Genomic DNA, 25809 nt, shown 5'->3' on the forward strand with positions numbered 1-25809 from the left:
ATTCCCTGCCTCTGGGGTAGCCAACATGAAACCCCTCAGAAGCATGGCTAATGGTCTGGGACGATAGGAGCCAAGAGTCCACAAAATCTGGAGGGCACCACCTTGGCTATTGCTGCCCTACCCTATGCTCTGCAATTACTCATTTTTCCTCCTGGGACACAGGAAAGCTCATCTTTTTCTTTTCTTTTTTTAGAATTTCAATTAGAAATAAATATACACCACTTTCAACAAAGCAAAACATGAACACCAAAATTGAAAGAGTAATGCAATTTGCAGTCAAAGATAGGAAAGAACATCAACAGGTGAAAATTCATCTCTAATTGTTAGATGACTAGGATTGGGAGCTTACAGTCAAGATCTGTCTTTACTACACACATTCTTCGTGTACAGAAATAGCAAAAAGAGTAGCTCGAGGTGCTAAGGACAAAGGCTTTTAAAAATCCCACTGGTTATGTGATGTTTGAGACACATAACCTATACCTTGTTGACAACATATTTTCTTTCTATAGGGGGTTGGGACAGGATGTGAATTGAATCTCATCTCAACCATGGCTCACGTCACTGTCATATGCACATTTTGCTGAATTTTCTCATAAGGTTTGATTTTGACCTTGACGAAAGCCAAACACATGAGGGCTTTCTTAGGTAACGAAATGAGTCAGATTGCAGCCTGATATAAATCAGAGTCAGAGAAATTGTTTTCTTTGCTTACATCCTGTTTCTTGTAGCTGGGTGGGAAGTGAATAAATTAAATATAGGAAGCTGTCTTAAAATGAACCAGACCATTGATTCACCTAGTTCAGTATTGTCTACACTGGCTCCAGGGTTGCAGATAGGGAATATTGTCAGTCCCAGCTGGAGATGCCTGGGATTGAATCTGGGACCTTCTGTATTCAAAGCAGATGCTCTACTATTGACCCACAGATCTTCTCATGCTCTGCACACATTCCAAAGCGGTTTTTGTTGGGAGTTTCACATGTCTGGTGGCTGTTAACCATTACGCTGCAAAGAGCTACCAATCAAAACAAGTAATAGTGGTTTTGACAGTAGCTCTTTGGAGGTATTTAAAGAAGGAAGACCGGGTGTCAGGCTAAATGTGGGCCTACCACGAACATGTCATGGCACTACAGGAGTGCAGAAATAGTGGATGGAGCTAAATGTCCGAATATGGTAGGAAGGGCTCCTCTGAGTGCACCGCCATAGGAGCAAGTGGCTGCTGTCAATGCAAGTTCAGCCCCCCTCCCCCCTCCCCATGCCTATATTGCTTGACATCTAGCGCATCAACAAGCAGCATCTACATGGTTGGTATGAGTGATATCAATCAACCACATTAAACAAGCACATTGAAATTAGTGCAGGAAGCTCACCATTACCATGATGTACCATGTACATTATGTTTTAATCCCAGCCTTAAGAGAGGAGACTTGTGATCACAAAGTGCCTAGATTAGTGGTTGAGCTAAACTTAAATTTACCTGTTCTTGTCATACTGTAAGTGGGCATTGGTCTGAGGGTTTGAGTCTAAAGGAAGAAAAACTTCCCATCAGTCTAGTCTCATTAAGGGCATCATCCGTGATCATCCTCCTAGCTGTGTCTAATGTACACAGTGAAAGTAAAAAAGGTAAAGGGACCCCTGACCGTTAGGACCAGTCGTGACCGACTCTGGGGTTGCGGCGCTCATCTTGCTTTATTGGCCGAGGGAGCCGGCTTCTGGGTCATGTGGCCAGCATGACTAAGCTGTTTCTGGCGAACCAGAGCAGCGCACGGAAATGCCATTTACCTTCCTGCCAGAGCGGTACCTATTTATCTACTTGCACTTTGACATGCTTTTGAACACAATGAAAGTAGTCCAGCATAAATGTTCAGAGATATGGGAACAGTTTTTAGGATCTTTCAGTCAGGCTGCAGCAGAGGTCTAAATGATTGTGTTAAGTAGTCATCGTCATCATCTAAGATTTTTAGTATGACAGAAAATAATAATGGCAGCTAAGTCTGCACGTTGAATACAAACCACATGCATCTTCTTTAGGGCATATTGTTACTAAACACCAAGTGTGAGGTTGATTGATTTCTTGAAATCTTTTTAAAACCCACACATTCCCTCAGAGCTCCAATACATGTGTTTAACAGTAACCTTTAACCTCACAGATCTCCTGCAAGCAAAACTATCAGAACTATCCATTCTAATACTATACTAAGAATAGTATAGCCTCGGCCCAGTATATCTGAAGGAGTGTCTCCACCCCCATCGTTCTGCCCGGACACTGAGGTCCAGCTCTGAGGGCCTTCTGGCAGTTCCCTCACTGCGAGATGTGAGGTTACAGAGAACCAGGCAGAGGGCCTTCTTGGTAGTGGCGCCTGCCCTGTAGAACGCCCTCCCATCAGATGTCAAGGAAATAAACTATCTGACTTTTAGAAGACATCTGAAGGAAGCCCTGTTTAGGGAAGTTTTTAATGTTTGATGTTTTATCGTGTTTTTAATATTCTATTGGGAGCCACCCAGAGTGGCTGGGGAAACCCAGCCAGATGGGCAGGGTATAAATTATTATTATTATTGCCCCCTCCAAGTTTATTCCGAAGGAGAGATTTGAAGAGAATTCTTCCTTGTTTCAATCACAGTTTTGTCACTCTCTCAAATTAAACCCATGGAATCTAAATGCCGTTTAATCTTGTATATGGAGGAGCCAAGGATTGTTATACAGAGACTTGAAAGTACCAGTGGAAACAATGTGAAGTACTTTAGATTCAATTAAGATTAATTGGATGCACTTGGGTCCATTAGTCCTAATTCTTAGGAAACAGCTTTTCTCCAAGGATTTAAAAGGAAGCACAATTAGGATAAAATCTGTTGCTTTGGAAGCAGCCTGAATCACTGAGCCTTTGGACAAGGAGGCAGAGTACACAGGACAGAATGAGATTCTCAGGAAAAAAGAATATTTACACAGTTGTTTATAGCCAAGACATAGTGCAGAAATACTTGATGGTCTTGAGAGAACAGACCTAAAAAGGGAAGCACACAGATTATTTTACCTGAAAATGTTGTGCTCAGGAAGAATGACCCAGAGAACATGTTACTTACATGCATTCATGTTCATTAGTAGCTCGCCTCTTTGTTGGACCCAAGCCAAACTGGATACAAAGTCTTGTTATGGAAAAATAAGATGGCAGTTGGGGGGGGGTGAGTAGACGGGAATTTATAGCATGCAATTAGAAAGGGTGCTGCCAGAAGTCAAAGGTTCTTTTAGGATTGGAAGACAATGAACACACGTATGGGTGAAGGCTACACATTCTTTATTAATGCATGCAAAGAAAATATAAAGCATAATACTACAACAAGACAACAATGCTGACATTCCCTTCATTTAGTTCCTGGAAACCACTTGGAGTAGCAATGTGACTCATGCATTAGCCAATGTGCAGCACCTTCTGTTGTCCAGACCTACTCCAAGTTCCAAGAAAGAGGGCTTCCCCGCCTCCTTATAAGTCTATTACAATGTTGCCATCATAGAACTTACTACATTTTTCTAAATTATGCTGACACAGCAGATTGATAGAGTAATCATAATTGTAGTGTAGCTTATACAACCACCTTGACCGTGCTTATACTCTTAAGCAGAGAAGTGGTCCATGGTAGTCAACCAATATAGATAACTGTACTATATTAGGCTGTCCCTAATAAGCTTTGAACCACCCCGTTTATGTTCTGAACCACCCTGTGTTCTTTGGATGAAAGACAGTACAGTGGAACCTCAGTTCCCAAACGCCTCCGTTCTCATACGTTTCGGTTCCCAAACACCGAAAGCCCAGAAGTAAATGCTTCCATTTTCAAATGTTTTTCAGAACCCGAACATGAGACACGGCTTCCACTGAGTGCAAGAAGTTCTTATAACCAATGGGAAGCCGCACCTTGGTTTTCGAACGTTTCAGAAGCCGAACGAGCTTCCGGAATGGATTTTGTTTGGGAACAGAGGTTCCACTGTATACAAATTTAGTAGTAGTAAGTAGTAAAAGTAAATGACCCCTGGACGATTAAGTCCAGTCAAAGGCGACTATGGAGTTGCGGCGCTTATCTCGCTTTCAGGCCGAGGGAGCTGGCATTTGTCCTCAGACAGCTTTGGGTCGTGTGGCCAGCATGACTAAACTGCTTCTGGCACAACAGAAGAACATGACGGAAACCAGAATGCATGTAAACGCCATTTACTTTCCTGCCGTAGCGGTACCTATTTATCTACTTGTACTGGTGTGCTTTCAAACTGCTAGGTTGGCAGAAGCTGGGACAAAGCAACGGGAGCTCACCTTGTCGTGTGGATTCGAACTGCCTACCTTCCGATCAGCAAGCCCAAGGGACTCAGTTGTTTAGACCACAGCGCCACCAGCGTCCCTTTTTACTCCTAGTAGTAGTACTAATACTCCCTAAACAGGTGGCTGTTAATGTTAAAGAACCTAACATTGTCAGGTTCTGGATTTCAGGGCAGTATATAACATAAAACCAATACAATAAAAACAAAAAAATAAAAATAAAAGCAGCATTTAATAATGTATCTCCACCACAGTGACTAACCAATTTCTAATTCTTTTCCAAAACAATTGCATTAGTCCACCACATCAGATAAGCATTTTCTTGAATGTCTTTTAAGGAACAGACCTTTGAAGATTTTCCAGAGGAGTAGCAAAAACAACAAAGCATCTCGGAGCATCTTAATTATTATGGCACAAGCTTTTGTGACACAAAATCCACTTCACCAGATGATGTGGGTTCTAATCCATGAAAGCTTATGTACAACAAAAGCTTATGCCATAATTAATTTGTTAGACTTTAAAGTGCTGCAAGCATTTTTCAGCGTAATCCGATGCAGTTCTTCTCAGAAGTAAATCCCATACCTTCCAACAAACCACAGAAGAAAATTGGGACTAGCATCTTTTGGGGCTGAGTCATGTGACACATGTCTTTCCCTAAGAGAACCATAGACTCAAAAAACCGTAGAGTTGGGAGAGTTCCCTGAGGGTCAACTGGTCCAACCCACTGCCATAAAACTCACCCTGCCAGGTCCGGTTTCCTGAGGCTCAGAGTGCACACTTTCTCCTTAAAGCCAGCTGCCTACGGGGAACGCAGCCAGTTAGAGGTGGAAACGGCATGTGGAGGGAGTCCAAAGGCCTGGGTATACTCCAGTTAGACTAAGAAATAAGGGGTTTATTGCTTGCTACTCATTAGATGCATGATAAGACAGACTGTGAGGATTTAACTCTCCTTTTCCTCCAAGGTCAGCTCAATATATTTTGCCACTTGAGGCAAAGGACAAGATGGCGTCCTTTCCCAAGGTACATACAGAAGCCAATTGTGCTGGCAATGGAATTTTATTCCAATACTGGTGAAAGGAAAGGGTCTTCTACTGCATTTGTGGGCTAGTGTAGTGGTTACAGGGCAGTGCACATGGTACTCACTGCTCCGGCCACTCTCCCCACCTCAGTATCAGCCACCTGAGGCAGCTTCCTCAGTCAGCTTTATAGCTGTACCTTGATTCTCGAATGTAATCCATTCTGGAAGTCTGTTCAACTTCCGAAAATGTTCAAAAACCAAGGCACGGCTTCCGATTGGCTACAGGAGCTTCCTGCACTTAATTGGAAGCCTCGGAAGCCACACTGGACGTCCAAAGAATGTTAAAAAACCGGAACACCTACTTCTTTGTTTTCAGCGTTCGGGAGCCAAAACGGGTGAGTACCAAGGCGTTCAAGAACCAAGGTACGACAGTACTCCCTGGCCTCCTCCTCCTAGAGTCAAACTCTCTAAGGAATTGGAACTCTCTTCCATTATCTTTTTACCATTCTGTGGACGTTTTCAGACAGTCACTATTTTTTAATAAAAATAAAAATACAATCACATGGTTTTTCGGTTTGGGATGGACTTCCTCGCAATACTTTTGGAGTGAGTGGTGCAGAGAGCAGCTAGAGAGCAGCCAATTGACAGAAATGCCTCTCCAAGTTCAAAAGATGTTTAGAAGAGAAAAGAGTGTGGCTCTGAGATTCTGGGGAACACTTTTTTTAAAAATGGCTTTACATTTCACTTGGTACAACTAAGCCCTGGTTCCCCTAATAGACCAGCCTCCGCTGACTTTAATCAGGGAGTAGGAAGAACGGAGAATAGAAAGAAAGCATCGAATTAAAATGCTAGAATTCAACCATGGCAAATCATTGTTTGTAGTCATCTTTCAAAGACATCCTCTCAGTTAACAATGTATACTAATAACTTGGGGAATTCTCAGTGACAAGGAGCCCTAATTTTGCACATATCTATAAATCCCCTATTGCAGCCCAGCATTAAAGGGGATTTGGAACATTCTGTAGTCCCCTCACAGCTTTGTTTTGTCAGGAACTGAGCAAAAGATGGTTTCCCAACCCAGATATGCATTTTTCAGAGGTTTCTGCTTGGCTACGCATGTTATTAATTAGACAGACAGTGCTGCCAAAGGTGGCCATTGTCAAAATTTCATTAAAGCCTTTTTCAAAGGGAAGCTGAGTGCATCTGCTTTAGAAATAATGAGTTAGTTCATTTTCCAACTCCCATGGCATTTTATAAGAAACGTCTGCCCAAGTGAGAGGTCTGTTAAAGCATTTTGTAAAAAAAATATATGGAACAACAGGACTTTGCAGAAAACAAAATCCCCATTAATTTTACTTTTAGCCCTTTGCCAGCACTTTCCTTAATCCAACCACAGTGTAGTGATCATCCAGAAAAGGCCTTGTGTGCATGTGTTGAGGGCAAGTGGCCTTGATGTCAGAGTTTCCTTGTTTACTACTTTTGAGTCCCACCCCCCAAATCATAGATGTGTAGTTGGTCTACAAATGCAAAGTTGAATGAAGGGAGAGGGCTATAGCTCATAGTTTTACCAACCCCATAGTATTTCTATGCCTGTAGACCTCTTGTACGCTTCTTGTCAACAATGATCAGATGAGATGTCTTTCTTTTTTTAAAAAAATATTGCAAGTGCATCAGAGATACGTAAGTTTCAGATCGTTCCTTACTCTGGTGAACAACGTGCATGCAAATAGATACCTGTGGGCTCAAAATGCCCCTGATCCTTCCCCTAACTACCTATCCAGAGAACAAACATTGATCAACGATTCTGAGCAACCAGTATACTATAATGAGCATGATGAGATTTACTGTGAGATTTTGATGTTTAATAGAGCACACTTTTATGCTCCGTTTACTAACACGTCTTGCTTCAGAAGCTAGAACAGGACAAGCTATTGGAATTAATGAATTAATGACATATCACAGACAGAGAAAATCCCTCAGTAATGGGACTGAGAGAGAACCCTCCACTTTGAGAATAGCACGAAAAGCTGGAGGGCTATTGTCTTCCAACACCACACACTTTTCACATTAGTGTTGCGTAAGGAAGCTCTTAACTCACAGAACTCCCGGTTCCAAAGATAGATGCAACATATTTATGTAACTAAGCAGTCACTAGCCACAAGGGTCAAATACATGCCTTCACATTGGCTGGCTGACCTATCCGCTGAGAGCTGGCCTGAGGATGGGGATATTGTGAAAGCACATTTCTTCATTTGCTCTGCTTGCTCTCCAAGAACATCCCTGTGTGCAATTGCCGGATGGAGAAACTATTGTTTTAAAACTAAATGCTGAAATAAGACTCTCAGGAATGGACTCCATATCTGCCACAAGCATCAACCACTGCTGTTGTTCCTTTCCTTCAGGAAGGAAAAACAATAATACTTTACAAGACTCCAACATAAATATTTTCAGTACAAGCAAGGAACAGCTGCATCATGGGTCACCAGCCTTTGGGGGCCCAAGGGCACATTTGCAAAACCAAAGAGACCACAACCAAGCATATATACTACAACCTATTGTTTTGGCTACAAAAGCTTAATTTCAGTGAGGGGAGAAGAGTCTGCTGAGCACAAGGGAAGGACTTTGCAGGCGCCCAGGGATGCCACATTAGCAATGCTTGTTCTACCTTCTAAAAGTTGTCTTGAAACTATAATCTAAGATTCCTCCATCGCCCTGCGATTAAGCAATTGAATGCCGAGGAGATTTTGAAGACATGGGCTACTGGATGGTGGCTAAGGCTAAAAAGCACAAATTAACGATGGTGAGGAAAGAAACCATGCTTTTTAATGCATGCCAGTGAAATGAAAGATTTTTAGGGTTCTGAGGCTGAACCAAAAGACTCATCCATACTGGCAAGAAATACAGGCAACTGCTGTGTGCTAAGCAATAAAAGATTTAGGAAGCAATGGAAAAGTCACTCAGGGTGATAAAACACTTGCTCTTTCATGACTGCCAAGAAATCAATTCCCCTTTCAAAATCTGAAAAGGGGCGGAGGGTAAGGGCTGAGAGTGCAGCTGTTCATCCCGGTTTTAGCTGGAGGATGAACAGAAAGCTGAATTTAATTCTCAAAAATATTGGCGGTGGCAGTGGGGAGTGGAGATCTATTCTAAAGGAATCACTAGTGTGTAATAAATACTGCTTTATGTGAAGTGCCTGGAGAACTGCCTAATCAACAAGGGAATGCTAAAGAACAACAACTGCAAAGATAAAGTTTCATGCTTGACTGAAGCTACGACCATCTTTTCTGTGAGTCCTGGAAGTCCTGCTCCCTGCCTTGCAGGCCTTTTCCCTCTTGGCCTGGGAGGGCAGGGCCCCTGACCGACTCCAGCTACAAAAACTGAGGCTGCCGAACAGACTCTTGGGCTCGGTATTGTTTGGGGGGCTTTGTTCAGGTGTGTGTGCTGCTATTGATATTATTACTTTTTTGTTGAAAACTTATTATGATTTGTGTTGCAATTAATTTGGTTGTGTCCTTTTTGATGTTTTATTTATTGTTTATGCCTACTTTTGGTTATGTTTGTAATGATGTATTTTTTTCACGTTGCAAGGCGGCTTGAGCATGGTTTGAACAAGGGAAAGGTGGTATACAAATAAAATGATGCATGTATAGAATCACAGAATTGTAGAGCGGGAAGAAACACCCAGGGTCATCTAGGCCAACCCCCTGCAATGCAGGAATCTCAGCTAAAGTATACCTGAAGGAGCGTCTCCACCCCCACTGTTCAGCTCCAAGGGCCTTCTGGCCGTTCCCTCACTGCGAGAGGTGAGGTTACAGGGAACCAGGCAGAGGCCCTTCTTGGTAGTGGCGCCCGCCCTGTGGAATGCCCTCCCTATCAGATGTCAAAGAAATAAACAACTATCTGACTTTTAGAAGACATCTGAAGGCAGCTCTGTTTAGGGAAGTTTTTAATTTGTGATGTTTTATCGTGTTTTTAATATTCTGTTGGGAGCCGCCCAGAGTGGCTGGGGAAACCCAGCCAGATGGGCGGGATATAAATAATAAATCGTCATCATCATTATCATTATCATTCTGATTATAGCATCCGTGACAGATGGCTATCCAACCTCTATTTAGAAACCTCCAAAGAAGGAGAGCCCACAAGCTCCCAAGGTAGATTGTTATGACCATATACAGTGGTATCTCGGGTTAAGAACTTAATTTGTTCTGGAGGTCCATTCTTAACCTGAAACTGTTCTTAACCTGAGGTACCACTTTAGCTAATGGGGCCTCCCACTGCTGCCACGCGATTTCTGTTCTCATCCTGAAGCAAAGTTCTTAACCCGAAGTACTATTTCTGGGTTAGCGGACTCTGTAACCTGAAGTGTCTGTAACCTGAAGCGTCTGTAACCCAAGGTACCACTGTATATGAAACCTAAACTAAAACAATCTATGTTGTTGCAAATGAAAGCACCGATGCAAAGTGCTTGCTCTGATGCTTAAAGCCGTAAACAGCTTGGACCCAAATATCTGCAACTTCATGTCTCATATCAACCTGCCTATGCTTTAACGTCATCAGATTAGCTCCTCCTAGTGGCCCTTGAGTGAGGGCCTGGGACAGAGCTATTTCAGTCAGAGGTGGGTGCTTGCATGCAGAAATCTCTCCCTGTGGAGATGTGTCTGGCCTTAAGCAGAAGTAACAAATTGTCAAAGAACCAGGAGGGAAGTTGAGGGATGTCACGGGATGCGGGGAGTTTTGTTTTAATTTCTATCTTCTTTGTTTATATGATAAATGTGTTGAATACTAAAATGTAAAATCTAATAATTTTTTAATTTTTTTTAAAGAGATGTGTCTGGCCTCATTTGTTTAAAGCAGCTGGACAAGAAGATGCATCAGCATTCAGTGTTTTGTTTCTGTGCATTCTTAATGGACTGTTATTTTATGGATTTTATGTTTTCCAATTAAACTTTTTTATTGCACTAGCCATAGGCCATGGCATCATTCAGAAGGACAACAAAAACAACAACAATAACCATAAAAATCATAGGGCACCACACATACAATAAAACCACGGTCACGGCTACTAAAATTATTTGTTGCATTAAATAGAATAGAATAGCAGAAGATTCTCAGGTAAGATGTGCCAAATTAAATATCCGAATCCCCTTTGCAGTGGACTGCTATTTTATCTAGTTCCTTCCTCCTGATCTTCTTAGCTGCCAGTGCATAGAGTGCTACTTTATGGATTTTATGTATTCTTACCTCCTTGATTTTGTTGTTAAACAGCCCTCGGAAAAGAGCAGCATGCAAATAAAAAAAATCTGGAGTAGAGAAGAGTAGACACCACAGGAATATATTTAGGTGCAGTGGAATGAAATTCATGTTTTAACAAAGCTGAAAATGTTGGTGCCTTAGCTAATTGTGTTATCAGGGTCGAAAGAAGAAATGGGGTCTCTGTTTGTAGAGACTGCAAATGACACATCAGGGACGTCACCACAGGAGTTAAAAAAGCATGTGCGATGTGAAAGAGAGCAGGACTGGACGCTGTGTTGTTTAGCCAGTCCTGGTTGCAGAGTTCTAGTCTGATCACAGTGAGCACTTAGCATTCATATCCATCCTTCAGACACGAAGGAGTAAAACAGAAAGAGAGATCTGTATAAACTGCTCTTATCCATCATAAACTGCTCTTATCCTATCCAACCATCTAGTGGACATCCTAGGTAACTGCAGGAATTCTCCAAAGGAAAGCAGAGCTTCCACACAACCAAAAAAAAAATGCAGTGCTCAACCAAATACAGTGGTGCCTCGCAAGACGAAATTAATTCGTTCCGCGAGTTTTTTCGTCTAGCGAATTTTTCGTCTTGCGAAGCACGAAATCCCATAGGAATGCATTGAAATTCAATTAATGCGTTCCTATGGTCAAAAAAAGTCCAAACAAAGCCAAATTTGGTACAACAAGAGTTTATTAAGTGCTCTTTAAAGTCACACATACTGTAAAGAGCATTTCAAAAATTGAAGGAACAATAAATTAAGTTTCTAAACATGACAGAAAAACATTTAAAAATCAACAAAGTGTACAGTACATTTTCTAAGACTCTGGGGGACAACTCGAAGAAGGTTCCTCTTCCACTCTTTGCTTCTTGCTGAAGAACCCCCTCCTCAACTGTTCCCCCAGCCACCCACCACACAGAAATTCAAATCCAGAATTTTTTTTAAAAAACAGCAGAGTGGCCCAATGGTCACAGAAAATCATAAAAATGCAGAAAAAAAAACACACAAGCTTCCAGATTCTTGCAACCCCCCCCCCCAGCACAAAGTCCTTGAATTCCAAACACCCCAATCCAAAATCCAACCCCCCCAAAAAAAAGTTTTACAAGTTTAAAAGAAGTTTTGGAAAAGCTTCAAAAATCACCAAAGTCTTCAAAAACCTCAAAAAAGGCTACCACACCGCGTTCTATGAGTTGCTCCTCGAAGTCAAGTCGCAACTGTATTAACGGTGTTAAGAAAAAGGAAACAAACTTGCAAGACGTTTTCGTTTTTCGTCTTGCGAAGCAAGCCCATAGGGAAATTCGTCTTGCGAAGCAGCTCAAAAAATGGAAAACCCTTTCGTCTAGTGAGTTTTCCGTCTTGCGAGGCGTTCGTCTTGCGGGGCACCACTGTATTACCCCTTTATGTGTAACACTCCTCCAAGTCCTACTTCATTATAACTATTCCATCATACCATCCCTACATAATGGATATTGTCTAGCAGCAGAGGGTATTGCGGCCTACTGTGGCAGTGAGTTCCATAGTTTAACTGTACGCTGTGTGAAGAAGTACTACCCGCTGTCCTGAATTTCAAAGCATTCAGCTTCATTGGATGGTCCTGGGTTCTAGAATTATGACAGAGGGAGAAAAAGACCTCTATCGTGTCCCATCTTACATGCTATCTCCCTCCCCTCAAATTATAAAGCCAGAAATGTAATATTTTCTCATAGGGAAGTTTCTCCAGTGGTGACAAGAAATTTTCCACACCGTGTACCACCTGACCTTCCTACGCCTTTGCTTCAGCCTTTGCTAAATCTTTTCCAGTTCTACAATATCCATTTTGAAGTGAGGTGACCAGAACACAGTATTCCAAATGCAGATGCACCATAGGTAATATAGAAGTGAGAGCTGGACCATAAAGAAGGCTGATCCCCGAAGAATTGATGCTTTTGAATTATGGTGCTGGAGGAGACTCTTGGGAGTCCCATGGACTGCAAGAAGATCAAACCTATTCATTCTTAAGGAAATCAGCCCTGAGTGCTCACTGGAAGGACAGATCCTGAAGCTGAGGCGCCAATACTTTGGCCACCTCGTGAGAAGAGAAGACTCCCTAGAAAAGACCCTGATGCTGGGAAAGATGGAGGGCACAAGGAGAAGGGGACGACAGAGGACGAGATGGCTGGACAGTGTTCTCGTCAATACAAACGTGAGTTTGACCAAACTGTGGGAGGCAGTGAAAGACAAGAGGGCCTGGCGTGCTCTGGTCCATGGGGTCATGAAGAGTCGGACACGACTAAACGACTAAACAACAACAACAACAACAAATGATATTGGCAGTTTTGTTTTCAATTTCTTTCTGGAAATTACGGTATATGAGAAAATATCCACAGGCTTGAAACTCACCCCCCTCCCCAAATTCTACACAGTCTCTGGTTTGCTTCTCCCATTTCAAACAGGCAAACAGCATGCCGAGGCGGAAACAAAGGGCTCAGTTCAAATAATAGGTTATACCTACAGGCGTCAGACATGAGACAGAAATGGTAACCAGTGGCTCTTAATCCATCATGCCTATTAGTCTAGTGTCTCCAGTCGTGTAATTAGAACAGAAAGTCAGAGGTGAAATGACGGTAAATTGCCAATTACCCGTTGTTCCAGGAAATGAAGTTTTCGCTTATCATTTTACAGGCAAAGTGCAGCTCTTCAAATTTCTAAACCCTATTGGATGATTAGCCAGGCTTGCCAAACTGAGACATGATCATTTCAACATTTGGAAACAACATAATTAAGTCAGGTATGATCCCTTTGCAGTATCATGAACTGCCTTTGAGCCTTTTATGGTCTTATTTAATGTGATACATGTAGGCATCCCTGATTTGGGGAAATTGTTGATAGGGAATTTGATGGTAGCGGCAAAAATGGCACAGGGCTATGAAGCTCCCTGCTGTCTGTGAATGGTTGATCCAATATCTTGAGCTAGCAGAAACAGACAAGATTGCAGAATGGGTGTACAGTGGTACCTCAGGTTACATACGCTTAAGGTTACAGACGCTTCAGGTTACAGACTCCGCTAACCCAGAAATAGTACCTCGGGTTAAGAACTTTGCTTCAGGATGAGAACAGAAATCGTGCTCCGGCGGCGCGGCGGCAGCAGCAGGCCCCATTAGCTAAAGTGGTGCTTCAGGTTAAGAACAGTTTCAGGTTAAGAACGGTCCTCCAGAACGAATTAAGGACTTAACCCGAGGTACCACTGTACAAGGGATGGCAGTTTTGACAGATAAAGGCTCAAATCTTATTTTATATTGGAATGGGTTTATATTCTGGTTACAGGGCTCTGGATAGGAATCTGTTTGTGTGAATTGTCCATGCACCCGAAGGACTGTAATACCTTTCAACCTGCCTCCTTCGCCTGCCGTATCAGTTCCCTGCATTGTAAGTATAGTGGTGATTGTCTTTATATAAGAGAAATTCACGTGTCAGATTACTTTTATCACACCACTACTAAGGTTGTGGTGAGAAGCCAGCCAAAGTCAACATCTATAGCCATGTTTCCTGGATGCCATTTAAAGATAGTAGATGGGGTCCCTGCCAACTGTGGGACTCTAAATCCTGTTGTAAATGTCCCCATACATTTGGAGAAGGAAGGAACAGGACCTTCAGGATCAGAACTGGCACTGTGAGGTCTTGCTAAGCCAAAGGAAAATGTTTGGGTGGTGGCAACATTTAAGCAGCTTACTTGAATACATGGGCATTCAGATCATGAGACGAGCTTTGCCCATGTGGCCTAGCATCCTGTTTTCACAGTAGCCTACCAGGTGCCTATAGGAAGCCTGGACACAGGACACAAGCAGTCTCCCACCTTGCAATTCCCAGCAACGGGTATATGGATATTTGCTGCTTCCAATATGTGGCCACAATGGCTAGTCGCTTTATCCTCCAGGAATTTGTCTACACCCTCCCTTTAAGAGCTACTACAATCCCAAGATCCCTCTTTCTCACTCACTGCCAGGTCTCACACTCCCTGTAAGCATATTTGTGAAGTTATTGTGGTTTTGACTTTCCCTCTCAACTTCCTTTCCCGCCCCCCAAAACCCTTCATTTTTAAGGAGGATTGTTCTTGGGAGAGGATAATTTGAAATTTTGGGATTGAAGCACAGTCCTAAAGCTGTTTACTCAGAAGTAATTCCAACTGAGTTCAATGGCAGCTAGCCACATATAACCCATGAACTTCATTTCATTTTTCTTGTCATTACAGCGGGAGGGCCATGAGCCAAAGTAAAAATACAGTATACAGTGGTACCTCGGGTTAAGAACTTACTTCGTTCCGGAGGTCCGTTCTTAACCTGAAACTGTTCTTAACCTGAAGCACTGCTTTAGCTAATGGGGCCTCCCACTGCTGCCACGCCACTGCCACACGATTTCTGTTCTCATCATGAAGCAAAGTTCTTAACCCGAGGTACTACTTCTGGGTTAGCGGAGTCTGTAACCTGAAGTGTCTGTAACCCGAGGTACCACTGTATTTGCTAGAGCTGGGCTTTTTCTCTGTAGCATTCTTACACAGCATATGTTTAAAGCACATCCCCTCCCCAAATAATCCAGTGAGGTGTACTTTGTTAAGGATTCTTGGGAGGGTGCTTTAAATGTATGGTGTGTATACAGAAGGGGCTGGCCTCAAGAATTTGAGCTGCAGCAGAGAAAACTGCCACATTAAGGCAGATTTGGCTGCACAATTGGTGGTTTTGCTGGCAGCACTAACTGCTTTGGATCACAGGTCCAGTCCCTTTCCTTCCTAGCTATTTAAAGACAAAATTGGTCCAGAATCTTTGAATCCCTGTCAAGGGTTTTAAGTAAGTTAAGCGCAACGGCTGAACCATGTCCACAGTGGAGCAACGGTATTGTTTCCTGGAGGCATTTTAGCCTCAACAATAGATTGTATTTATACACTGTTTAGAGCTGTGATTGCTCAAGCTGAGCCAAGTCAGCTCTGGCCTTTCTTTTGCTCTGGGAAGGGGTCCCCCTAGTCTAATAGCATAAACATTTCAACATCGTGGACTGGAAGTGATTTATGCAAAAAGACCTGGGATTTCTCGTAACACAAGAGGAACTGCACATTTCTTGGAAGCAAATTAGGCAGCATGAAACATCTCTGTGCGACGGCCTGATATTCATATTATGCCTTTGATGAATTTAACGTATGCTCCACTTGGAGTGCTTCCATAGAAGGTGTCTCGTCTGGAGTTTCTATACTTCATAAATAACAGGTTAGATCAGGCCAAAGACTCATCTAGTCCCACCTTTTATTCTCACAGTGGCCAACCAGACACCTATGGGAAGCCCGTAAGCAGGACCTGAAAGGAACAGCACTCTCCACACTTGTGACTTGTATTTGGAGGCCTCTGACAGCACGAGGAGAGCACCACCAGCATCACAACCTTTTATCTCACTTTCTAATTTTCTTCCTCTGCGGCCCTTTCCCCACACAGGAAGGAGACCTTCCTTCCCTCCTTCCCCCAGCCACCTTTCTCAGCGTGCAAGCAGTTGCTGGTGCTCACACTGATCCAACCAAAATGTTGTGGGTTAAGGGGAGAGATGACAATTGAAGAGGCAATGAGGCCCATTTGAAAATGGACCACCACTGGATCCCAGTCCACTGTTTGAGAAACACTGCTTCAGTGCTACACATGGTCAGTGATACATCAATACAGTGGTACCTCTGTATAAGTCCGCCCTGTCCAGCATCCATTTCGGCGGACATCCATGGCAAACCAGGAAGTACTGGAACGGGTTACTTCTGGGTTTGCTGCTCACGCATGCGCAGAAGTGCAAACCGCTCCACGTGTGTGCACAGAGCCACGGTTTGTCGAGCGTCCTTTTCATCAAGCGTCCGGGGCTCTGGAATGGATCCCTGACCCAAAACAAGGTACCACTGTAAAGTGAACCTATCACAACTCACCACACTTTCAGGATAATATTAGCAATAGGTGCTATTTTATGACCATGCTGAAAGACAGCTATTGTCCTAAACCCTTGGCCTACCTGGCAGCAAGTCAGTATGCCAAGTTCAAAGTCATGAGGGTCAGCCCACACAAACAAAGTCCCACATCCAAAGGTGAGGAAACACAATTCAGGGTCAATCCAAGTAGCCAAGTCTGAAGTCCACCAGTCAGGATACAGTTCAGAGGCAAACCCAAAGCACAGGTCCAGGAGCATCCAAGTCAAGATCCATGAACATGGGCAGTTGAGCAGACACAGCACCTCAGCTCTGCTTCCCTTTTGTACTTTGCATGCTGACTGCAGCACCTGCGCTTGATGAGGAATCACACTTTTCCCCAGAGCTAGTGAGCCTCACCTGGCCAGCTAGGGAGCTGGGCTGTGGGCCCCTGCCTGCCTCAGCCTCCTAGAGCGCCCCTCCTGCTGCTCCCTCAGAGCCCACTGTGTTTGTGGAGACAGGAGCCCCTCTGGCTCTGGTGATGGGTCCTGCTGCTCTGGTTGCTGTGCATTGACCCCCATCCCCTCACTATCCTCTGCCACCCTGTGAATACTTCTTTCCCCATCCCCTGCTTGCCCTGGTGTGTCCCCGTCCCAGCAATCCCTCACCGGGATCCTCTTCCTCCTCCCCGTTGTCCTGCCAGTTCATGACAGCTACAACACAGTACAGTATAGCGTTACAGCATAATAGCAGTGTGATGTTATAGCACTATACTTCTATTTTGTTCCAAATAAAAGGTGGAACACTGCTTTAGTGATAATTTTAAAATTGCCTTAAAATGCAAAAATGAAGATGGCACCCACCACAAGGGTTATGGTGACTGTCTGTGCTGAGCTGCAAATGGCCTCACCCACAGCTGCTATGTCAGGCCAACTGGTCTGGACAGGACACAGTGGGAGAGACACATAGAAAAAGTGCAGTAGTCCTGATGGTATGCAAAGGTACTTGCCCTTCTGCTTGCAGCTTACAATGGAAGAGCAATAACTGGGTCGTGCTAGGAGCACCCTGTGCGTAAGTGACCTTGATGGAAGATATCATCACACTGGCAGCACTGGGTGGATTTGCCTTTGGTCTTTTTGTTGTAATTGACTAGAAGAATACTAGACTGGACAGCTAGACTGGAGAATGCAGCAGCTATACTGGTGACTGGGAGTGACTGCCGAGACCATATAACACTGGTCCTGAAATACCTACATTGGCTCCCAGTAAGTTTCCAAGCACAATTCAAAGTGTTGGTGCTGACCTTTAAAGCCCTAAACAGCCTCGGCCCAGTATACCTGAAGGAGCGTCTCCACCCCCATCATTCAGCCCAGACACTGAGGTCCAGCTCTGAGGGCCTTCTGGCGGTTCCCTCACTGCGAGATGTGAGGTTACAGAGAACCAAGCAGAGGGCCTTCTCAGTAGTAGTGCCTGCCCTGTGGAATGCCCTCCCATCAGATGTCAAGGAAATAAACAACTATCTGACTTTTGGAAGACATCTGAAGGCAGCCCTGTTTAGGGAAGTTTTTAATGACTGATGTTTTATCATGTTTTTAATATTCTGTTGGGAGCTGCCCAGAGTGGTTGGGGAAACCCAGCCAGATGGGCGGGGTATAAATATTATTATTATTATTATTATTATTATTATTATTATTATACAGCATATAATAAAATTGGGCTTCCCATTCATTTTTTATTTATTTTCTTTAAAATATTGTGACCACTCCCCAAGACCCAAGGCAGCATGCAACAAATATTAAACCCACAAATCACACTAAGATACAGATGGTTAAAAGAAGCAAACACCCAACCGTACATAAGAAGATGCAGAAAAAACTCATTCAAAGGTCAACTGCCAGAAGCTGTTCTGAAAAGTAAATTAGTTCCTATGCTCTCTGAAGGTCTAAGTGGTAAGGCCTCTAACTAGCTTCTGTCCTAATGTTAGAAAGAGATGAGAGTCCCTGGGACCCATCATCAAGAATGGTTTATGCCTATCTTTAGTCATCTTTTCAGCAGAAATGTTTCTTGATTAGCATGAGTTATGTACTTGTCTGAATGTTTGTGTCATATCAGCAGCAGCTGCCTCCACTCTGGGTTTGGCTGATGATATGTTAATGGTCTGACTCACTCGTTTTCAGTATTGTTTGAAAGTTTGGAGTACTGTATACAGATATGCAGAAAAATTACACAGCCATAACAAATTGAGCTCCTGTTCTGAAAATATCTCTCCAAAGATATTCCTCTGTACAGATATTTCTGGAGTCTGCAGACGTTGGTGAGATTGCCAAAAACAACACACAAAAACAAAATTGGGAGTGGTTAAAATAATGAATAAAGTCTACTGGTGTTGGATTTGAGTGCAAACAAGGGTGTGTATTTGTGTTACTGAAGTTCAATATTTGCACTACTGAAGTCCAAATCTTACAAGTCTTTTTATTTTCATGCAACTGACAAATTTCATGAACTGCAGTAGTTTTTTTGGCAGAAGTGGGATGTGCAGATAATTACATACAGTGTTTGCACACATACGCAGTTTGCTTCTTGTGCAGTCTGAGGAGCCCAAGACTGACAGACACAGCTGACAATCACTTGTCAGCACACATTTGCATATTTTCTACAACATTCTGATTATAATACCTTGAACAAAAGAGGACAAAATGCAAAATCCTGACTATTTACTAAAGGGAATCATGTCATGCAAGAAGAAGGGACTCCAAATCACATTTGGATGATCCAAGAAGCATCAAAAAATGGGAGTGCTTCTGCAGTCCCTGTGCTTGTCATTGGAAGCCCTTCCCTAGCTTGCAGGACCAATTGGAATTGTAGGCCAAAAACAGCTAGAGACCAACTAGATAGAATGTAGTTACAGATAGGTAGCCGTGTTGGTCTGCCATAATCAAAATAAAAAAAATCCTTCCAGTAGCACCTTTAAGACCAACTAAGTTAGTTCTTGGTATGAGCTTTCGTGTGCAAGCACACTTCTTCAGATACACATCTGAAGAATGTGTATCTGAAGAAGTGTGCTTGCACACGAAAGCTCATACCAAGAACTAACTTAGTTGGTCTTAAAGGTGCTACTGGAAGGATTTTTTTTATTTAGATAGAATGTAGTTAGGGTTGGGGGAGAAATTTGATTCAGTCCACATTTAAAGGCAAACCTGTCTAATTCACACTTTCTGAAACAATATGACAACCGAACTGTAACACAGCCCGCTTTTGAAATCTGTCCTTATATCCCAAGCTTGTGATGCAGTTCTCCAAGCAATGTTTTAAAAAACACGTAAATATTGGGTAAAATTGCTTGCAAAACGTTCACATTAGTCAAAACTGCATACAGTACAGACATATTTGCATACAGACAAATCTTTAAAAATGTAGTATAAACACCAACAATTGGGAAACACTTGCCTGCAAGCGCTTCAATTGGAGAACAGCCTTCACCAAAGGTGTCATGGGCTTTTTTTTTTTTAAATGATATTTATTAAAGTTTCAGAAAAGATTACAAAAATAAGAAAAAGAAAAAAGAAAAAAAAGAAAAAATACAAAATACAGAAAAATAAAAACACTTAAAAACAAATCAATCTTTCCATGTCTTATCTTTCGTTTACTTGTTTCCCTGACCTCCTCACACCTCCCTTTTTTGTATTCCAGTTCAGTTAGTTAATTCAGCAAATCCTTTCCCTCTTTGTTTTTATCTTAATCCTTTAACTTAATATATTATAACTTTAAATTCTCACCTGTTAACAATCCATTTTTACATACTCCTTTGTAACATTGCTGCTAAAACCACTTAACTTCATTCCGACATCATTCTAACATTCATTAATTTTGCAGTATTTCTGTAAATAGTCTTTAAATTTCTTCCAATCTTCTTCCACCGACTCTTCTCCCTGGTCTCGGATTCTGCCAGTCATTTCCGCCAGTTCCATGTAGTCCATCACCTTCATCTGCCATTCTTCCAGGGTGGGTAAATCTTGTGTCTTCCAGTACTTTGCAATAAGTATTCTTGCTGCTGTTGTAGCATACATAAAGAAAGTTCTATCCTTCTTTGGCACCAATTGGCCGACTATGCCCAGGAGAAAGGCCTCTGGTTTCTTCAGAAAGGTATATTTAAATACCTTTTTCATTTCATTATAGATCATCTCCCAGAAAGCCTTAATCCTTGGGCACGTCCACCAAAGGTGAAAGAATGTACCTTCAGTTTCTTTACATTTCCAACATTTATTATCGGGCAAATGATAGATTTTTGCAAGCTTGACTGGCGTCATGTACCACCTGTATATCATTTTCATAATATTCTCTCTTAAGACATTACATGCCTTAAGAGGGGTGGCTAACACCCCAGAGGACAGGATCACACTTCAAAACGACCTTGACAGATTAGAGAACTGGGCCAAAACAAACAAGATGAATTTTAACAGGGAGAAATGTAAAGTATTGCACTTGGGCAAAAAAAATGAGAGGCACAAATACAAGATGGGGGACACCTGGCTTGAGAGCAGTACATGTGAAAAGGATCTAGGAGTCTTGGTTGACCACAAACTTGACATGAGCCAACAGTGTGACGCGGCAGCTAAAAAAGCCAATGCAATTCTGGGCTGCATCAATAGGAGTATAGCATCTAGATCAAGGGAAGTAATAGTGCCACTGTATTCTGCTCTGGTCAGACCTCACCTGGAGTACTGTGTCCAGTTCTGGGCACCACAGTTCAAGAAGGACACTGACAAACTGGAACGTGTCCAGAGGAGGGCAACCAAAATGGTCAAAGGCCTGGAAACGATGCCTTATGAGGAACGGCTAAGGGAGCTGGGCATGTTTAGCCTGGAGAAGAGGAGGTTAAGGGGTGATATGATAGCCATGTTCAAATATATAAAAGGATGTCACATAGAGGAGGGAGAAAGGTTGTTTTCTGCTGCTCCAGACAAGCGGACACGGAGCAATGGATCCAAACTACAAGAAAGAAGATTCCACCTAAACATTAGGAAGAACTTCCTGACAATAAGAGCTGTTCGACAGTGGAATTTGCTGCCAAGGAGTGTGGTGGAGTCTCCTTCTTTGGAGGTCTTTAAGCAGAGGCTTGACAACCATATGTCAGGAGTGCTCTGATGGTGTTTCCTGCTTGGCAGGGGGTTGGACTCGATGGCCCTTGTGGTCTCTTCCAACTCTATGATTCTATGATTCTATGCCGTAAACTTCATACCTGTGGTCCATAACTGTTCCCAGTCAGCCATCATTATGTTATGTCCAACATCTTGTGCCCATTTAATCATAGCAGATTTCACCGTTTCATCCTGAGTATTCCATTTCAACAGCAAGTTATACATCTTTGACAAAATCTTGGTTTTGGGTTCTAACAGTTCTGTTTCCAATTTTGATTTTTCCACCTGGAAGCCAATTTTCTTGTCCAAATTATATGCCTCCATTATCTGATAATAATGAAGCCAATCTCGCACTTTATTTTTTAATTTTTCAAAACTCTGCAATTTCAATCTGTCTCCCTCTTGTTCCAAAATCTCCCAATATTTCGGCCATTTGGCCTCCATATTGAGCTTTTTCTGAGCCTTCGCTTCCATCGGTGACAACCACCTTGGGGTTTTATTTTCAAGTAGGTCCTTATATCTTATCCAGACATTAAACAATGCTTTCCTGACAATATGATTTTTTTAAAATTAATATTTATTAAAGTTTCACAGAAAAGGAATCACATTAATAAAAAAGGAAAATTTAAAAAGAAAAAGAAAAATACACAATACAAAATACAAAAAGGAAAAAGAAAAAACAATTAAAAACAATTCCGTCTTTTCATAACTTCTTTTACATTTACTTGTTTCCCGGACCTCCTCATACCTCCCTCTTTTGTATTCCAATTCAGTTTGTTAGTCCAGCAATTTCTTTCCCTCCTTTTTAGTCCCAATCCTTAATCCTAATATATTATAACATTAAATTTTTACGTATTGAAAAGCCACCTTGGGGTTTTATTTTCAAGTAGGTCCTTATATCTTATCCAAACATTAAACAATGCTTTCCTAACAATATGATTTTTAAATGCTTTATGTGCTTTGACCTTATCATACCATAAATATGCATGCCATCCAAATACATTATTAAAGCCTTCTAAATCCAAAATGTCTGTGTTTTCAAGAAGCAGCCATTCTTTCAGCCAGCAAAAAGCTGCTGATTCATAATAAAGTCTAAGGTCTGGCAGGGCAAATCCACCTCTTTCCTTTGCATCCGTTAGTATTTTAAATTTTATTCTAGGCTTCTTGCCCTGCCAGACAAATCTAGAAATGTCTCTCTGCCACTTCTTGAAGCAATCCATTTTATCCAAAATTTGCAATGTTTGAAACAGAAACAACATTCTAGGCAATACATTCATTTTTATCGCAGCAATACGGCCTAGCAGTGAAAGCTTCAAATTTGACCAGATTTCTAAATCTTTTTTCACTTCAGTCCAGCATTTTTCATAATTGTCTTTAAATAGATTCCCATTTTTAGCTGTCATGTTAATCCCCAGGTATTTCACTTTCTTAACCACTGTTAAACCTGTCTCATTCTGAAACCTCTCTCTCTCAATCTCTGTTAAATTTTTCTCTAAGACCTTTGTTTTTAATTTATTTAGTTTAAATCCTGCAACCTGACCAAATTCTTGAATCAGTTCCAAAACTCTTTTGGTACTAGATTCTGGCTCCTGTAATGTCAATACTAAGTCATCTGCAAATGCTCTCAATTTGTACTGTTTAGCTCTGACTTCAAAGGTGTCATGGGCTTTGAAGACACTCAAACTCAGGACGCAAGGGAGAAATGTGCTAAGAGGAAGGCACGCTTGGCAAATCCGCACCATGATCAATTCCCCCCCAGAAACCAATGTCCCCACTGTGGAAGGATGTGTGGATCCAGAATTGGCCTCCACAGTTTCTTATGGACTCACTTTAAAAACCGTGTTTATGGAAGACAATCTTACTTGGCCACGAGTGTTTGTCAAAGAAGAGGAAGAAGACAGACAGACAGACAGACAGACAGACAGATAGACATATTTATTAGGAGAAATTGGCACTAAAATGCTGATGAATTTTCATGGTTCTTTTTTTAAAAAAACCTGCAGTTTTCTGCAGAAATGTGAGGAACTGAATATAAGATTGGAAAAATAAGAAACTGAGAGGACAGAAATTGGCATATCCATCCAGCCCTAGCTGAAGTAAACTCTAGGTTTTGCTGGCAGTTAGTTATAGGCAGAAGGATCTTACTCATTCTCTCCCATGTGAAATGGCTGGTGCGTCTGGGATTTTCCCTCCTGTCTTTGCTTGTGCTAAGAGGTCGGCTTGATTTCATATGTTCTGCTAAGTAATACACAGCCAATGCCTCAAGGTCTATTTGTTCGTGTCTTTTCCCCCCTGCTTTTGAGAGACAGTACTTTATGCAATATGGGCTGAACTCTTTGAACTGGGTATTTCTGCCCTGGTGCCAAAAATCACACTAGATGCTCTTTCTGTCCCTAGTAGCACCCTAAAAATTTATGGAGGACAAGGCTGTCAGTGGCTTCTAGCACCAGCTGTTGGGAATAACAAGGGGGGAGAGTATGCTTTGCTTGTGGGCTTCCCATAGGCCTTTGGAGAATGGATTTTGAACTAGATAGGGGCTTGGTCTGGTCCAGCAGGGCTTTTTTATGTTCATAAAATTCTTTGACTCCAGTTCTCCTCACTTGGAGAGTAGCTTTTGCTCTCAGTGAAAAATGGTATATATTGCCCGTTGCTTTCAATAACAAAAGCATCAAAAGAAAATTGAATATGATGGAATGCAGTGTTTGTGCAACTGCACAATCTCTTTATTGGCACTATTAAACTTAATTTTTAAAGTCAAGAGGATAAAATCCAACTTCTGCCATTGGCCACTGGCCCTGAAGGGGTGTTGGTGGTCAGTCTATTGTTGAAGGCAGAAGAGGAGCAGTTTTGGGGACGTCTGAGAGGGCGGAGGATCTTGAATGCTGTTTTTCCCCTCTGTATTAACCCCGCTGACATATTTAAATAAATAAATGAAGGGGTTTTTACCTAAGTTTATTTGCTTGCAAAATTCCCCACGCTACCTTGCAAAATGGGACAGTCCCTTTTATATTAGCAACCTTCCTCCCCCCCCCCCCTCTGGATTGCATTCTGGTTTATCATTAAACAGTTCAGAATCTGCTTTGTCATCTCTTCCCCACATGACTCGAAAAATGTTTCCTGTAAACGGTCTTCATCTACTCTCTGTGTATAGACAGTTTGGCTGATCGGGTGTTTGTCATCGAGGCTGGTCACTGATCTTTTCTCCGCCAGCGTCAGGAAATTCAGCAACCGAGACAACATAGATTTGTTAGGATTTGGGAATGACGAGTTGATGTCATCAAAACCTGGCCAACCTCTGCCTGAAAGAGAAAACTCCCTGAAATGTACAAAGTTTACACAGATAGCTGATGTGTACAATGTGCTGTGTTATAAAACCAGTCTGTACAATGCTGCTTGCTTCACCATTTTGGGAAAGTTTGGGTGTTTCCTGTTCCCTTAGAGTGCTCAGCCATTCTGCCTCCAGCACTTTAGCCAAAAATAAGTGCAATTTTGGAGTTCTACTACTTGAAGTAAAGAATATTCTTTACTTGGTTCTATGGGACTGTAAAAATCTGGAGTGAAAAAGCATAGTCGTGTCTGACTCTTCGTGACCCCATGGACCAGAGCACGCCAGGCACTCCTGTCTTCCACTGCCTCCCGCAGTTTGGTCAGACTCATGTTAGTCGCTTCGAGAACACTATCCAACCATCTCGTCCTCTGTCGTCCCCTTCTCCTTGTGCCCTCAATCTTTCCCAACATCAGGGTCTTTTCCAGGGAGTCTTCTCTTCTCATGAGGTGGCCAAAGCACTGGAGCCTCAGCTTCAAATAGCTTTACAGTGGTACCTCGGGTTAAGTACTTAATTCGTTCTGGAGGTCTGTTCTTAACCTGAAATTGTTCTTAACCTGAAGCACCACTTTAGCTAATGGGGCCTCCTGCTGCCGCCGCACCGCCAGAGCATGATTTCTGTTCTCATCCTGAAGCAAAGTTCTTAACCTGAAGCACTATTTCTGGGTTAGCGGAGTCTGTAACCTGAAGCGTATGTAACCTGAAGCGTATGTAACCCGAGGTACAGTGGTGCCCCGCAAGATGAATGCCTCGCAAGACGAAAAACCCGCAAGATGAAAGGGTTTTCCGTTTTTCGATGCGCTTCGCAAGACGAATTTCCCTATGGGCTTGCTTCGCAAAACGAAAAAGTCTTGCGAGTCTTGTGATTTTTTTCGCTC

General features: G+C 42.4%; 2 long non-coding RNA genes across 2 annotated transcripts; one reads left to right on the forward strand and one right to left on the reverse strand.

Annotated features, from left to right (window-relative positions):
* Positions 1 to 3273: 3273 nt before the first annotated feature.
* LOC308471519 lies at positions 3274 to 6870 on the reverse strand. The gene is made up of 2 exons (XR_013982992.1): positions 5641 to 6870; positions 3274 to 5584 (listed from the first exon to the last, which is right to left on the reverse strand). It is a non-coding gene; the product is annotated as an uncharacterized lncRNA (long non-coding RNA).
* Positions 6871 to 6981: 111 nt separating this feature from the next.
* Positions 6982 to 19367, forward strand: LOC308469254. Its single transcript, XR_013982057.1, has 3 exons — positions 6982 to 8748; positions 13228 to 13333; positions 15849 to 19367. It is a non-coding gene; the product is annotated as an uncharacterized lncRNA (long non-coding RNA).
* Positions 19368 to 25809: the final 6442 nt, after the last annotated feature.

The sequence above is a fragment of the Podarcis pityusensis genome (genome assembly GCF_964106645.2).
Source record: "Podarcis pityusensis genome assembly, chromosome: 2".
Lineage (NCBI taxonomy): Eukaryota > Metazoa > Chordata > Lepidosauria > Squamata > Lacertidae > Podarcis > Podarcis pityusensis.